This window comes from Choloepus didactylus, chromosome X (assembly GCF_015220235.1).
Source record: "Choloepus didactylus isolate mChoDid1 chromosome X, mChoDid1.pri, whole genome shotgun sequence".
Lineage (NCBI taxonomy): Eukaryota > Metazoa > Chordata > Mammalia > Pilosa > Megalonychidae > Choloepus > Choloepus didactylus.
This window is the reverse complement of record NC_051334.1, coordinates 146,038,514-146,053,672: the sequence shown is the minus strand read 5'-3', so window position 1 is coordinate 146,053,672 and position 15,159 is coordinate 146,038,514.

Here is a 15,159-nt window from a genome sequence, read left to right as displayed (position 1 = left end):
GAACAAAGCTGACCTAGTTGGGGCTAAGATAAATCAGAACACAGGGTAAAGGATGATATTGTCCGTATTTTAAAAATACTCTTCTCAAAGGAAGCAATGTTTATTATGTTCAAAATTTGAACTTTCTGTAGCACACAATCTAACTTAACCTGTGTAGCCAGTTTATTTAAACAACCTAAACACATGAAGCATGGAATAAGGAATGGGATCTTGTAATTCTGTATATGTTAATGTAATACCCTGATACATTCCAGAGTATGTTGGGCAGATAACTAAAAGTATTTTTAAAGTCCCTTGAGGGAGAAGGGAAAAAATATTGAACTTTTAAACTTCCCCACCTGGGAAATTTCTGATACTTTCTCAAGCATTAGAGTCTCCCAAGTGAATAAGCCAATCTTTTATCTTGCATCTTGTTCTCATGAAACTTATTTCTGTAATGGGGAAGTTAAGTCTACCTACATTTATGCCTGAGTCCCTTCCAGAGAACCTCATTTTTTGCTCAGATGTTCTCTCTCTCTCTCTCTCTCTCTCTCTCTCATCCAAACTTTCAAATAAACTCATTACCCTCCCCCACTACATAGGACATGACTTTCAGGGGTTTATGTCACCTGGCAACATGGGACATGACTCCAAGGAGTAAGCTTGGTTCTGGCATCATGGGAATGAGAAAGTCTTCCTGACCAAAATGGGGGAAAGAAACGTAAGAAAATAAGGTTTCAGTGGCTAGGAGATTTCAAATAGAGTCAAGAGGCTGTTATGAGTTTACCCTCATGCAAGTTTAAGCTAGATATTGCAAATTCCCATGGCATGGCATGTCCCAATCAACAGTTTTCCTGAAAAACCTAAAAAAAACACCCAGGCTATATTTGAGACTATGTAAAAGTTTCAATCACTAAGTTTATTTTTCAGAAACAAAACCTCCAGTTTGTTCCTATGATAAGTAAGTGTAGGAACATGCTTATCTAAGCATGGGTTTCAGAGTTACCATTAACTCCAAGAACAACAACCAGTTGCATCACCCTACAAGATAATGTTGACACCCCTTTTTCAACATGAAGAAGTTAGAATGGTCATTGCCCAAATATCCTTGAAGATTGAGAGAATGATCAAATGTGAGGGAGATGTAACAAAGAAGATAGAATTTAATAAATGATTCTGACTAATGATTCATTATGTAGATATTTCTTTTTAGTCTCTATTGTATTAGAACAGGTAGAAGGAAATAACTGAAATTGTGGAACTGTAAGCATAGCATGCTTTGAAATGTGCTCCATAACTACTTGATAAATTTTACTATGAAAGTTATCACTTTTCTGCATATGTGTTGTATTTCACAATAAACACTATTTTAAAAAGGGAGTGAGAATTTAAAATTTTCACAGATAAATAAATGCTGGGAGAATTTGGTAACAAGAGATCTCCCCTGCAAGAAATACTAAAGGGAGTTCTGTCAGTTGAAAACAAAAAGAAAGGAGATTCCCTTATTCAGGAATATATGTGTGTCCTACTGACTTAATTGTGTAGATTTGTAAAGCATTCCCTATTTTTGGCATATAGGAATGGTAGTAAGAACATAGAAATTTGAGTTTGGTGTAGACAAAGAGGAAATAATGAGTAAATTTTCTAAGTTTATATGAATTCAGGGGTGTATGCATTTTTAAACAATCTGCTAATTCAGAGATGATGCTGGAGTTTATTATGTCAGCATTTTCTGCTTAGCATTGTATCAGTGAAACCTTCATATATAGAGTGTTTCTCTGGTAGACTTGGAAAGTTGACTGCTAAATTATTTAAATAAATTACTGGATATGAAATATATAGAAACTGTTAATCTTTTTTTGTGTAGGAAATATGAGAACTGGGTTAAAAGAAGAAACAAATGAACATGTACTGAAAACAAAGAATGAGGCACTTTTGTTTTCTGTTTAAACTTTATCTTCTTGGTAAGATTTCTCCCAGAAGGAAAACTCAGCATTTTAAAATTGGTATCATACTTACCTTATAATTCCCAAATGAATTTAATTAATGCCACTACTCAGGTTTTGTATGTATATACACTCAGTAGCATGGATTTCTAGTGGGTTTTCCTACTTTGTCTTTTAAAGTATGAGCAATATTTGACCAATTTCCATTTCTCTTTCATTTTTTAAGAACAACCACTAAAAAACTCTAAAATTTGATTATTGTCTTTTGTTCTGCTTCATAAATGACCATAAACTTCTTTTGAAGAATACCTCCTACCTCATCAGCTAGGCAAGATGCTGTGATGATAAACATATTCTACATAATGTGTTTTAAAAAAGAGAATTAGGAAAAAAACAAAAGAAACTATATCCTGGCTTGTCTATTGAGGGGAAAAGAGAAATGATTGAGTATTAAGTGTTTCTGGCAGAGGTATGGTGTTAGAAGAATACTATAAAAGACCACAATTTTCAAAAACTGTTGAATAAATTTAGGTATTTCACCTGAAATTCTTTGTAGCTCACTTTCTATGGCAATTAATACAGTGAAAAGCTCAAAAGTTTTGCTGTTTTCTTTTTTTAAAGTGGCATTTTTCCAGATAAATTCTAGGGATAAACATTTACATAGTCACAAAATGTAATTCTGTAATTGTGGAATGCCTGTATGCTTTGTTTGGTACATCTTCCATGAAGATGTCAATGAATATAATACTCCCATCTGTGAATATTTTAAAAGTTGAAATAAAAATAAGAAATGCACAAAAAAAGGAGAAACAGATTTGAAGGAGAGTACAGAAATGAGGATTACCAGTAAGGATAACTAAAAGAATAAAAGAGATAAAAATACCAGATCTGAAAAATAAAAGCCAAGTGAAAAAAATAGTTGAACTAAGGACAGCATTTCAGTAATAACATTGACACTTAATGGATTAAACCCCTAATAAAAAGACACAGACTAGCAGAATGTATAAAAAATATTGTCCATCTATATGCTGTTTACAAGAGACTTATTTTAGACCCAATGATATAACTTGGTTGAAAGTAAATGGATGCAAAAAGATATTCCATGCAAGCAATAACAAAAAAAGTGGGAGTAGCTATACTAATATCACATAAAATAGACTTTCAATGGCAAAGATGTTATAAAAGAAAGGGAGGGATACTATATATTAATAAAAGTGGTAGTTCATCAAGATGAGAACAGAATCAAAAGTATTTATGCACCCAACCAAGGTGATCCAAAGTATATTAGGTAAACACTGGGCAAAACTCAAGGAAGCTATATGCATTTCTACATTGATAGTGGGAGACTTCAAAACACCACTCTCTTCAAAAGATAGAACAACTAGACAGAGGATCAATAAGGAAATAGTGAACCTAAATAATATGATAAATGAATTAGGTCTAACATACATATATAGACAGTTACATCCCCATACAGCAGGATATAAATTCTTCTCAAGTGCTCATGGAATATGCTCTATCATAAATCATATGCTGGGGCACAAAACAGGTCTTAATAATTTTTAAAACACTGAAATTATTTGATGCACATTCTCTAATCATAATGGAATGAAGTAGGAAATCAATAACCACTGAATAACTGGAACTTTCACAAGCATATGGAAGTTAAACAACACACTTTTAAACAATCAGTGGTCAAAGAAGAAATTGCAAGAAGAATCAGTAAGTACCTGGAGATGAATGAAAATGAGAATAATAAATATCTAGACTTATAGGATACAGAACTGAAGAGTATTAGTAAAGGTAAATTAAAAGAAAAAAGGGGGAAAACAGATCTGACAAATAAAAACTAAAAGATAAGATGGGTGTTTCAAGTAATGCCTTCACAGTAATAACTATGAACGTGAATGGATTAAACCACCTAGTTAAAAGATACAGATTGGCAGAATGGGTAAAAATGTCTGATCCATCAATATACTGTTTCCAAGAGACTTATCTTAGACCCAGTGACACAAAGAGATTGAAAGTAAAAGGATGGAAAAAATATTCCATGCATTCTGTAACCAAAAGAAAGCAGGCAAAGCAATACTAATATTAAACAAATGCAAAGATATCATTAGAGACAAAGAAGGACACTATTTATTACTAAAAGGGACAATTCACCAAGAAGAAATAAAAATCATAAATGTTTATCCACCCAATTAAGGTGCTCAAAAGTACATGAGACAAACACTGGCAAAACTGAAGGGAGCAATAGTCATTTCTACAATAGTGGGAGACTTCAATATACCATTCTCTTCTATAGATAGAACAATCAGAGGACCAATCAGGAAATTTAGAAACTAAACAATGTGATAAATGAATTAGATGTAACAGGCATATATAGAGCATTACATCCCAAATTACCAGGATATACATTCTTCTTTAGCACTCATGGAAGGTTTGTCAACACTTTTTAAATATGAACAAGTTAAAGTGGTCACTGCCTAGACATCCATGAAGATCAAGAAAGGGATTAAACATGAGAAAGTTGTAGTAACAGTCAAGATAGAATTTAACAAAGGATGATGATACTGAATCTTTACATAATTTTTTTGGATGCCAGGATTTTAGAACAGCAAGAAGGAAATAATGGACATAGTGGAACTGTAACCCATAGAATTCTTTGAAATTTGTTCTATAGCTACTCATTAAATTGTACTTTGAAAGTTATCACCTTTCTATATGTATGCTATATTTCACAATAAGGAAATAACTGAAACTGTAGAACTGTAATCCATATCATTCTTTGAAATTTGCTATAAAACTACTTGTTAAATCATACTTTGAAAGTTATCACCTCTCACCAAATATGTTATTTCACAATGAAATAATTGAAATTGTGGAACTGATAACCATAATGTTCTTTCAAGTTTGCTTTCTACTTATTAAATTGTACTTTGAAAATTATCACATATATATTTCACAATAAAAAGTGTAAAAAAACTTATGGGATTCAGTGAAGGTGGTGCAGAGAGGGAAATTTATAGCTCTAAATGCACATATTAAAAAGGAAGAAAAAGCTGAAACCAAAGGCCTAACTGACCAACTGAAGAAACTAGAGAAAGAGCAGTACACTAACCCTAAAGCAACTAGAAGAAAAGAAATAACAAAGATTAAGGCAAAAATAAATGAAATGGACAAAAAACACAAACTAGGCAGACTCAATAAAACCAAAAGTTTTCCGGGAAGATAAACTAGACTGACCCACCATTAGCTAGACTGGAAAAGTCAAAAAGAGAGAAGATGTAAATAAATAAAGTCAGAAATGAGTGTGGGACCATTACCACAGATCCCAAAGAAATAAAAAAAGATCACAAGAGGATACTATGTACAACTGTACACCAATGAACTAAACAACTTAGATGAAATGGATAATTTCTTAGAAACATACAAACAGCCTATACTGACTCAAGAAGAAACAGAAGACCTCAACAGACCAATCACCAGTAAAGAGATTCAATCAGTCATCAAAAACCTCACTAAAAAGAAAAGCCCAGGGCCTGATGGTTTCACAGGGGAATTTTATCAAAATTCCAAGAAGAATTAACACCATTTCTGTTCAAACTCTTCCAAAAATTTGAAGAAAATGGAACACTACCTAACTCATTCTATGAAGCTAATATCACTCTAATACCAAAACCTGATAAAGATAGTACAAGAAAGGAAAACTACAGGCCAATCTCCATAATAAATACAAGAATTCTCCACAAAATAGTTGCAAATTGAATCCAATGGCACATTAAAAGAATTATACACCACAGCCAAGTGAGGTTTATTCCAGGCATGCAAGTTTGATTCAACACTAGAAAATCAATCAATATATTACAACATATTAACATATCAAAGAGAAAAATCACATGATCATCTCCATTGATGCTGAAAAGACATTTGACAAAATATAGCATCTTTTCTTGATAAAAACACTTCAGAAGATAGGAATCTAAGGAAACTTCCCCAACATGATAAAGAGCATATATGAAAAACCCACAACTAACATCATACTCATGGTGAAAGACTAAAAGGATAGTTACTGTATCATTTCATTCATATGAGTTAAATAAAATATGTAAACTCAGAGTCTTAAAATGTATAATATAAGGTACCAAGAAATAGAATCTAGAGAAGAGATAGTGGCAACTTATTATCAGAATGTATAATGAGGTTGAACTTAAAAATGTTTGAAATAGATATGGGGTGAGGGTAGTTCATTTTGGGGAATATAAGGAATAATTCTATACTGTAGGTGAATTTCATTGAAAGGGGTTGTTTAAAGTCATGTATGTCACTGATTTAACACTATAAATTTAAATAAGTTCTTTCATGAATTAGTACATTTGTATGACACTGGTACAAAGAGTTAATAAAAGAGTGGTAGGTGGGGAAAATACATATTACAAGTTACATACTGTAGTTAACTGTAATACCTTAAGCTTCTTTCATCAACATTAACTGGTTAATGAAAAACACCAATACTAGGAGTCAATAATAGCAGGAGATAAAGGATAAGGGGTGTTTGGGGTTTTCTCTTTGTGTGCTGATAATTTTCTTTTGGGGCAATGAATATGTTCTAAAATTGAGTGTCATTATGATTGCACAACTAAGTGATACTGTGAGATACTGATTGTATACATTGGATGGAATATAGAAGTGAATATATCTCAATAAAATCTGCAAAAAAGAACTTGGGAGGAATGTGCTTCAAGTGTTCTAGGCAAAGGGGGAGAGGGCCTTGGGGTTTTGGCCTCCTTGAGGAACTTGGACATGCTCACAGAGGAGATGGAGCACTGCTGCCACTGGAGGGATCTAATCATAGTTGCATTTTCAAATGATAATAATAATCATAGTCTCTTAGATGATATTAAGAGGGTGGCTATTATTGGTTTTGGGTGTGATAATGGCAAGGCGGTTTTAAAAACAGTCCTGATAAGTTAAGATACATATTAAACTATTTAGAGGTGAAATGATGTGGTTTTTGCTTTAAAATGGTCCAGAAAAATAAGTGGAGGGAAGGGAGAAAACAGAACTAGCAAGATGATGATAATTGTTGGAGCTGGATAAGAGGACACAGAAGTCCATAAAACTATTTTTTCTGTTTTTTGTGTATTTTTAAATTTTCCATAAGAAAAGATTTTAAAAATTGAAAAAAATAAATAAAAAGGCTTTTAATTTATGACATATAATAAAATGAATAGCAAAACAAAGCATCACAACTGGAAAAAACATGACAAAAAGGTAACTGATAAAATCTCACTATCCAAAATGAATAAAAATTAATGTGCATATATTAGTCTAATACTGAGATTCTTTTTGATAAGTTGAAAATGAAGATGAACAGGCAGTTAATATGAAAAGAAATTGAAACAGGAAATCATATGAAAAAAGATAAAATCTCAATTTCAATTAAATGAACACAAATTATAAGAACTTAAAATTCCATTGCTTATGTATTAAACTAACAAAAATACATGCAAAGGATCTAAGATGGTGGCATAGAGATGAGTGGAAGCTAGTTAGTCCACCTGGAACAACTAACAAAAAACCAGGAACAACTAGTAAATAATCTGGAATAACTGTGTGGAGAGAAACATGACTGTCCACTCATCATACACCAACCTGAATTGGGAGGAATGCCTGAGATCACTGCACAAAATCTGTAAGTAAAAACTGTGCATCCAAGCTGGGACACCCCTCCCCCTACAGCCCAAGCTGCAAAGCCTCATGTGCTAGAGAGAAGTTCTCTCCTAGCAAGTGAATATAGCTGAGCTGAGCTCCAACTGGGGTTTTAATAAGCGAATGTGAAATGCTCACTATGAGCTGTGAATCACCAAAAAGCAAACAGAGACTTTGGGTGATGACTGACCTTGGAGAGGAGGAGGGTCACCATGGACTAGCCCTGAAGGGGACTTTCTGTCCCTGTTTAGGCTCAGAGGAGAAAGCCACAGCCATTTTCAGTTCCCAGAGCTCTGAGCAGACAAGGGTGAAGATACACAGGCAGAGAATCTATTCAAATGTAAAAGACCTCACCCTAGGGGGTGTATTTTCCCTAAGAGGAAGAAGGTGGTGCTAAGCTCTACTACCCACCTTCCATTCAGAACCAGACCCCAGAGCCTGGGGGAAAACAGCAATGGGCCACAGCTCTTTCCATCAGTCTGGAATTACAGGCTGACAGGCACCACCTGCTGGGCAGAAAAGCAGAGTGACCTGAGGCATCACAAGGTGTACCAATTTTCTAAGACACACCCTCAGGGAAACCAGATACTGAATATTTCTTCCTTCTGGGACCTGAGCCCCTTCTGGTCTGGGAAAACCTGATTGGGTTAACCAAGGAACATGCCTAGACAACAGAAAACTACAACATAAAGTAAGAAAAATGAAGTTATGGCCCAGTCAAAGGAACAAATTTACACTTCAACTGAGATACAGGAATTGAAACAACTAATAAGAAGTCAATTCAAAAAGTTTAGGAAGGATATGGTGAAAGAGCTGAACCATATAATGAAAACACTGGGCATACATAAGGTAGAAATTGAAAGTTCAAAAAACCAACTGGCAGAATCTATGGAAAAGAAAGGGACAACACAAGAGATGAAATACACAATGGAAACATGCAACAGCAGATCTCAAGAGGCAGAAGAAAACACTCAGGAACTGGAGAACAAGGCACCTGAAAGCCTACACACAAAAGAACAGATAGAGAAAAGCATGGAAAAATATGAGCAATGTCTCCAGGAACTTAAGGAGAAAATTAAAAGCAAGAATGTGCATGTCAATGGTGTCCCAGAAGGAGAAGAGAAGGGAAAAGGGGCAGAGGCAATAATAGAGGAAATAATCAATGAAAATTTCCCATCTCTTATGAAAGACATAAAATTATGAATCCAAGAAGCACAGTGTACCCCAAAGAGAATAGATCTGAATAGGACTACATTAAGACAAGTGTAGTCAGATTATCAAATGTCAAAGACAAAGAGAGAATCCTGAAGGCAGCAAGAAAAAAGCAATCCATCAATACAAAGACAGCTTGATAAGATTATGTAAAGATTTCTCAATAGAAACCATGGAGGCAAGAAGGAAGTGGAGTGATATATTTAAGATACTGAAAGAGAAAAAACACCAACCAAGAATCCTATATCCAGCAAAACTATCCTTCAAATATGAGGGAGAGCTTAAAATATTCTCTGACAGACAATGACAGAGTTGGTGAACAAGATACCACTCTACAGGAAACACTAAAGGAAGCACTGCAGACAGAAAGGAAAAGACAGGAGTGAGAGGTTTGGAAAATAATTTTTGGAGACAGTAGCACAGCAATGTAAGTATACTGAACAAAGATGACTGTGAATATGGTTGAAAGAGGAAGGATGGGACAATGTGGGACACCAGAATAAAAGATGAATGATAAAGACTGGGACTGTGTAACTCAGGGAAACCTAGGGCGCTCAACAATTGCAATAAAAGGTACAAATATGTTTTTACATGAGGTAGAGCAAATGAATGTCAACATTTCAAGGTGTTAAAAATAGGGTGGGATTGGGGGAAAATACAATCAATGCAAACTACAGACTATAAATAATAGAAACATTGTATTATGCTACCTTTAATGTAACAAAGGCAATATGCCAAAGCTAAATGCATATGGGGGTGGGGAATAGGGAAAGGGTATGGCATTGGTGATGTTGTCTGACTCTTTATTCTACTTTAGGATAATGCTATCTTCCCTTTTGTTGCTTTCCAGCTATCAAGTTTTGTTTTTTGTTTGTTTGTTTTCTCTTTCTCTTTTCTTTTTCTTTTGCCTCTCTGCCTTGTTTGACTCTTCCTCCATCTTTGTGGAAGAAATGGAGATGTCCTTATGTAGATCATGGCAATGGTGCTGAATACATAAATAAATGACTATACAGGGAACCATCAACTATTTAATTAGGATGGAATGTATGGTATGTGAACAAAACCATCTTAAAAGAAATGGGTTGATGAAGAAAACTTGAGGGCACTATATTGAGTGAAATAAGACAGACACATAAAGGCAAATATTGCAGGGTCTCACTGATATGAACTAATTATGATATGTAAACTGATAGACATGAAATATAACTTACCCAGTGTTCTAGTTTGCTAATGCTGCTGGAATGCAAAACACCAGAAATGGGTTGGCTTTTATAAAGGGGGTTTATTTGGTTACACATTTACAGTCTTAAGGCCATAAAGTGTCCAAGGCAATGCATCAACAATTGGGTACCTTCTCTGGAGGATGGCCAATGGTGTCCAGAAAACCTCTGTTAGCTGGGAAAGCATGTGGCTGTTGTCTGCTCCAAAGTTCTGGTTTCAAAATGACTTTCTCCCAGGACGTTCCTCTCTAGGTTTCAGCTTCTATCCAAAAACGTCACTGTCAGTAGGTCTTGGGGTATTTGTCCTCTCTTAGCTTCTCCACAGCAAGAGTCTGCTTTCAATGGCTGTCTTCAAACATCTGCAACTACTCTCTCAGCTTCTGTGCATTCTTAAAGGTGTCCTTCTTGGCTGCATCAAGCCTGCTCCTTCTGTCTGAGCTCATATAGTGGTACAGTAAACTAATCAAGGCCCATGCTGAATGGACAGGGCCTCACCTCCATGGAAATTATCCAATCAGAGTTATCACCCACATTTGGGTGGGGTGCATTTCAATGGAAAAAACCTAATCCAAACATTCCAACTTAATCCCCAATAATATGTCTGCCCACACAAGATTGCATCAAAGAAAGTGGCTTATTCTTGAGGACATAATATATGCAAACTGGTACATTCCACCCCCTGGACTGCAGAAAAACACAATCTTTCCATATACAAAATACACTCATCCCATCACAATATTGCAGAAACTTAAATCATTTCAGTAACTATAATTAAGTACAAGAGCCCATCAAAATCAATTACAGGCATGGTTGGTCCAAAGGCATAATTCCCTTCTGGCTCTGTACCTGTGAAATGTAGACCAAGTTATCCACTTCCAATATACAAAGGAGGGACAGTCATAGGGTAAACATTCCCATTTCCATAAGGAGAAACTGAAAGGAAAACAGGATTTAAGGGACAAAAACAATTCCTAAAACCCACACGACAAACTCTATTAGATTTCAAGGTCTGAGAGTCATAAACAGAATGAGGTTGTATTCTTGGGGCTTGAAAGAGCAGTAGTCTAACACTTCATAAGGGTCTTTGTGGCTTCCCTTTTCTCTCCAAAGGCTGTGGTGAGTACTCCAACATATTCACACATTGGGGAGACAACCTTCTTGGCCCCACTCTCCTCAAAATTTGGGGCAGCACCCAGATTCTCTTTGATCTCTGGGGCACACACTCAACCCCTTCAGAACAGTTGGGTGGTGGCCAGGCTCTCCCCAGTCCCCTGGGAATGTGCTCCACCCTCTTTGAGGCCTAAGGTGGAAACATCTTTCCTGAACATTGAGGTGGAAGGCCCACCCTCGACCTGTGGGGAAAACTCTTTCCATGCACGTGGGCCACTCTGTTCTCCAAGCCTGAGACCACTTGGCACCAGACCTCAACCTCCATGGCTCTTTCTTTGAAGAGATTTTTCCTTCAATTTGTTCCTTGTCTGTCTCCTCCAGTCCTGACCAGCAGTGGCCCAGTCTGTAAAGAGCTTGCAAAAATTCTTTTGGCTTAGCATGAAACACACAGAGGTCAAAGCCATCATACAACAGGACTTTCCACAAATCCTTTCTGCTTAACTCCTTCTCCAATCTTGGCTTGTATTGAAATGGTGTCTGGGTTCCATGTTTGGTTACATCCTCACATTGGGCTGTAGCTTCTGGGGTTTCACCCCTTGGAAACCCAGAGTTTTTCAGGCCATCAATTTCTGGTTTCTTTGAAACCAAGAGTTCATTTCTCAGCTTATCTCTGTCCTCTCACATTTTACAATAAGTTGCAAGTAAAGGCCAGGCTACACCTTCTATATTTTGCTTGGACATCTCATCAGCTAAATATTCCAGGTGGTCACTTTCAAAATCTGCCTTCCATCCAACACCAGGATTCAATTTTGCCAAATTCTCTGCCACTTTAAAACAAGGATCACCTTTCTTCCAGTTTTCAACCACTAAAAAAGTCACTCCAACATGTTTGGTATTTGCAAACCCAGCAGCACCAGCACCCCACTTCTTTGGTACCAAAATCTGTTCTAGTTTGCTAATGCTGCCAGAATGCAAAACACTGGAAATGGATTGACTTTCATAAAGGGGTTTTATTTGGTTACAAAGTTACAATCTTAAGGCCAAAAAGTGTCCAAAGTAAGGCATCAACAACAGGGTACCTTCACTGGAGGATGGCCAATGGCATCTGGAAAACCTCTGTTCAGCTGGGAAGGCATGTGGCTGGTGTCTGCTCTGTAGTTCTGCTTTCAAAATGGCTTTTTCCCAGGACATTCCTCTCTAGGCTTCTGCTTCTACTCAAAATGTCATTGTCAGTTGCCCTTGGGGTGTTAGTCCTCTCCTAGCTTCTCCAGAGCAAGAGTCTGCTTCCAACAGCCACCTTCAGACTTTCTCTCATCTGCAGCTCTTCTCTCAGCTCCTGTGCATTCTTCAAAATGTCTCTCTTGGCTGTAGCAAGCTTGTTCCTTCTGTCTGAGCTTTTATAGTGCTCTTGTAAACTCATCAAGGCCCATGTTGAGTGGGTGGGGCCACATAACCACAGAAACTATCCAATCAGAGTCATCACCCACAGTTGGGTGGGGCACATCTCCATGGAAACACTCAAAGAATTACAACCTAATCAACACTGATACATCTGCCCACACAAGGTTGCATCAAAGATAATGGCATTTTGGGGGACATAATACATTCAAACCGGCACACTAGCCAAATTGTCACAGGAAATTAACTATCACAGTCCACTCATGTGAATTTTTCACCCATACACATCATACATAATCTCTAAATAAAAATAGTAACAGTCATACATTTGCCTAACAATTCAACTGTCCTGTGTAAAACTGGAGCTGCAACAATACTTTCCCTAGAAGAGGATGCAAGTCCATGGGGAATATTCACTATTATACTTGATAAACTATAACTTAAAGGCCACGACATAAAGTTAATACATCTTATGTTATATGATAAGGGGATAAGTTAGGGAAGAAAACAACTTCTGGGAAAATGGTGGATTAGGAGAGACAGAGCACAATTCTCCTCTGTGAAAAACACTATATAAAGGAAAGAAAGCACTCCAGAACAGCAGTTCCAGGGTTACACCAGATGAACAGGGATTTCTATGCCACATAGTGAGTATGTACTTGGAGAAGCTGAGAGACTGCATTTAAGAATGGTGAGTCTTCAGCCTGGAACATGGCTGGGGAATGGGTGGCTGTAGCTGGCTGATGAGTGCAGAGGGGACAGTCTTCCATGCCCTGGAAACACTCTTCATCACTTGGCTCAGATGATAACCCTTCACAGACCCACAGCTAAGAGCCTATGTGCCAGAGACTGGTAGCTGGAACAGGCTGATGAGTGTGGAAGGGGGCAGATTTCCATGTAATGTGCAGCCTTCTTTACAGTTGGTTGGGGAGATAACCCTTCACAGCCCCACAGCCAAGAGCTACCTTGAGAGAATTTGGAATTCTTCAGGCTTGTGACACCATCCACTCTTCCTCCATGGAAGCCCATGGTGTGCACAGCCTAGAGGCAAGTGTGCTGCACCAAAGTGCCAGGAGCCCTCCCCCAATCCCAGAGATTTGTGGGCACACAGCAGTCAGGGACTGTGGGGCATCTGAGCTGGAAGGGGAGACATGAAGATCTGCAATCCCAGGGTACACAACCCACAGCCTGAGTATGGCTGGTAAAACTGTGCCCTGGAGTGGACTCCCTGCCAAACCACCCAGGACATGCCATCCAAACACAGGGCTGGCAATCCACAGTACACACCAAAACTTGGTGCAATGATTGGACTTCCACATGGTTTGGACCACCACTCAGTGCATGGACAATGTTGGAGGAGAATTGGCCAGAGGATAAGATGTGGCTCAAGGGCACCATCTGCTGGCAGGCCAGGGAAAGTGCACTCCATGAAACTGTATCCCTGCCAAATTATAAATAAATGTTTAAATAATCCTGCATATACTAAAATAACACTATCAAGATAAGAAAATTCCAAGAGAGCAAAAACAAAATTTTAAAGCATATGAAGAAACCAGAAGGTATAGATAACCCAAATGTCCAAACTAAAAAACCAGAGGAGCTACAGAACATGGGACAATTAATAAAGAATTACACATAAATACCAATGTTATTGCTCAGGATATAAAGGACATAAGAGCATAAAGAAGAGCATAAAGAAGAATTTGCAATAGTAAATAAAAAATAGTGGCTCTTATGGAAATAAAAGGTACCGCTGATCAAATTAAAAATATTCTTGAGACACATAGCAGGTTTGAAGAGGCAGAGGAACATATTAGTGAACCTAAGGACAGGGTGATGGAATGCAAAAGTACAAAGGTATGAATGGTGAAAAAATAAAAAATATATGAAATGGATGTCAGGGAAATGATGGACAACATGAAACACACAAATATAAGCATCATTGGTGTTCCATTGGTGAAGAGAAGAGTAAAAGGCTAGGAAGGGCATTCAAAGACATCACTGGGGAAAATTTCCTAACCCTTCTAACTATCTAAATATGCAAATCAAAGATTCCCAATGAACCCCAAATAGAATAAATCCAAATAAACACACTCCAAGACACATTCTGATCAGATTATCAAATCTGAAGAGGAGAAAGTTCTGAAAGCAGCAAGGGAAAAGTGATTCACCACTGCACCAGTTTGAATGTAGCCCCAAACACCATTATCTTTGATGCAATCTTGTGTGGGCAGACTCATTAGTGTTAACTAGATTGTAATTCTTTGATTGAGTGTTTCCACAGAGATGTAACCCACACAATTGTAGCTGATAACTCTGATTGGGTAATTTCCATGGATGTATGGCCCCACACATTCAGAGTGATTAGTTTACTAGAGCACTATATAAGCTCAGACAGAAGGAGCAAAGTTGCTACAGCCAAGAGGGACACTTTGAAGAATGCACAGGAGCTGAGAGAGGAGCTTCAGCTGACAGAGACATTTTGGAGATGGCTTTTGAAAGCAGACTTTTGCTCCAGAGAAGCTAAGAGAGGACAAATGCCCCAAGAGCAACTAAGAGTGACATTTTTGAGGAGCTAAAAC